This window comes from Daktulosphaira vitifoliae, unplaced genomic scaffold, assembly GCF_025091365.1.
Source record: "Daktulosphaira vitifoliae isolate Bord-2020 unplaced genomic scaffold, ASM2509136v1 Scaffold_3, whole genome shotgun sequence".
Lineage (NCBI taxonomy): Eukaryota > Metazoa > Arthropoda > Insecta > Hemiptera > Phylloxeridae > Daktulosphaira > Daktulosphaira vitifoliae.
The window spans coordinates 43703811-43706489 of record NW_026099574.1 but is presented as its reverse complement, the minus strand read 5'-3'; the positions used below and the strand labels follow the sequence as shown (position 1 = coordinate 43706489).

General features: G+C 22.5%; 1 long non-coding RNA gene across 1 annotated transcript; it reads right to left on the bottom strand.

Moving 5' to 3' along the window:
• Nucleotides 1-309: 309 nt before the first annotated feature.
• LOC126901041 (uncharacterized) lies at nt 310-2040 on the bottom strand. Its single transcript, XR_007702949.1, has 2 exons — nt 1941-2040; nt 310-615 (listed from the first exon to the last, which is right to left on the bottom strand). It is a non-coding gene; the product is annotated as an uncharacterized LOC126901041 (long non-coding RNA).
• Nucleotides 2041-2679: the final 639 nt, after the last annotated feature.

Sequence of the window (2679 nt, the reverse complement as noted above, 5' to 3'; positions counted from 1 at the left end):
ATTAAACATTAATTATCTACCATGGACCCTTATTGTTAAGTTTGATGATATTAAAACAATGTTTAAATATAAAAATTAGCGTGCTTATCATACCTATACCGTCTAGTCTTTTCCATCTTCTCTTTCGATTGATGGACGGTGGTAGCCGCATCATCAAAAAGTCATGGGCTGACTTTTTATCAAAAATAATAGTTTAGAAACAATTTTCAATGGAAATAGTATGTAAGTATATAAAAGGTAACACATTTTTCTTTTTTGTATAAGGGATATTATATTTTTGTGCAAATTTTTATAACAAAAAAAAACAAATTTTTCTCAAAAAAATATATTAAAGTCATTATATTTGTATAAATGTGATACATATAGCCTAACGGCAGAATAAAACAGATCTGTCACTATTACAAATGAAACATAATTTGATATAAATAAATTTAAACACTTATTAATAAATTTAATAGTTTCCATAATTTATATTATAGAACAATTTTTAATGAGTTTAACTATATTATTATTATTATTGTGTAGGAGTTGTTAATGTATTATCTGTTGATTTTAATATCCAAATTGAATATAATTCTTCTTCTACACAGCCATCGGTAATGGTTTTTATCATCTCTGAAAATAATTAAAATTGTAAAATTTAAGCTGATATTTCCAAAGATACATATATTAGTTAGCCGGGTAAGTCGGTGAACATATGGTTTATAACATTGTTCAAACAATATAAACATGTTTATATGAGATCATTAAAAAAAAATGATAACTTAATGTTAAACAACAAATTATCTATAGAAAATTAGTAAAAAATTATTAAATTTTATCATGCAATTACAAAAAAAAGGTTCATCGAATAAAAAACATCATAGAAATAATAATTGCTTAATTTTTTTTACAATCACATCATTAAACTAAACAAATGGCTTTTGATTAAAGAAATTTAACTTTTAGATTTTTTAACTATGAATAGATGAAAAAAAATATTTTACTACATATTACTTTCGAATTTTTTAAATTTAACAATTTTTTCCCTTACTAAAAAAATTTGTAATTATCAATAGTTTTCATGGAAATGAGTGTCTTCTCCCAAAGTGTCTCACCCTATATAATGATAATGATTCATATTTATTATAATCCTTAAACAAATTAATGATATTTTTAATGTGGACAATAAAAATTACCGTATGAAATTCTAATATGATTATCAAAAAAAATAAAATAGTTTATTTGAGAATTTCAATTGTATTTTATCAAACAGTGTCTAAAATTAAATAAATATATTGTATAGAGTAACATCACCAATTAATGAACATTACAAGTGAACAAATACCTCCAATATTTTACCTAAACTTTTTCTAAAGTGGTTGGAACAAGTTTCAGGTAGTAATTTTTATAGCAAAAAATNCCTAAAGTGGTTGAAACAAGTTTCAGGTAGTAATTTTTATAGCAAAAAATATCTAAATTAAGTTCTGACAAGTTGTCATAATTTTTGATACAATAACATTAACTATTCATTCGCTGGAAAATTCCAACATAAAATAATAAATTAAAAATTTTATCTTGATTAATTATAAATAATTTTACATTTAATTTTAGATAATTTTTCGGAGAAAAAACATTTATTAAATAAATGAATGTAGAATCAAAATGAAAAGTAATTAAGATCTTTATCCAATGAAAAACTCGTAATTGATCATTCACTGATGAAGTCACTCTACTTATTGTACTTATTTCTAACACAAACGTTGAATAAATATCTATTTAAATAACTAATAACCTTCAATTAATATAATCTAATTAATTTTAATTATAAATTATAAATGTTCAGAACCGAGTTAAAAAAAAATAATCTAACGGTATAGAAAAAAGACGAATTTTGACCCTTGTAATTGTTACATAATGTAGAAATAATTTTATACTTTTAAAGAAGTTATGGTGAATACCTTTATAACTGATGTTATCATTCTCAACTTTACATTTTTTGATTATTTTATCTAAGGCCTCCTCAGTTAATTTACCACGAAACAAATTGCTCTTTGAAAACTCNAGGGCCTCCTCAGTTAATTTACCACGAAACAAATTGCTCTTTGAAAACTCATCTTTTGCACATTGTAATTTGACGATGCCATCATTATTATTATCATTATTATTTGTAATTTTTCGTGAAAGATTTTCTTTAAGAATAGCTTCATCATTTTTCATTATCATATACTGATCATCAAAAAGTCCATCTACCAATAATTCGTCATTATCTAAAGAAATACCAAAAAATAATTATAGAGCATAAAAACATTTTCTTTTATGTAATTTCGCATCTCAACAAATCTAAAAATAAATATACTAAAAAATCAAAACTTGATTTTTTTATCATCTTGTTGAGAGCGAACTAATTTCTGAATTATTTTTCTAATTTTAATCTAATTCACGGAGTAACACAAAATTTTTTAAAAATAACATAGTCATTAATAAAATATATTATATTATAACTAGACGACTTATTCAGAAATTGATACAGTTAAACATTTTTCTGCTTAATATTCATCGAATATCTGAAAAAAATTCTAAGATTTTTCTTAATCTACAAATGACTTCCTAAAAACTATCCTATAAAAAATTTTTCACACACTTTAATTGATATTATCATGTTGCATAAAAATAAAAACAACTTTTTTTTGTATATTT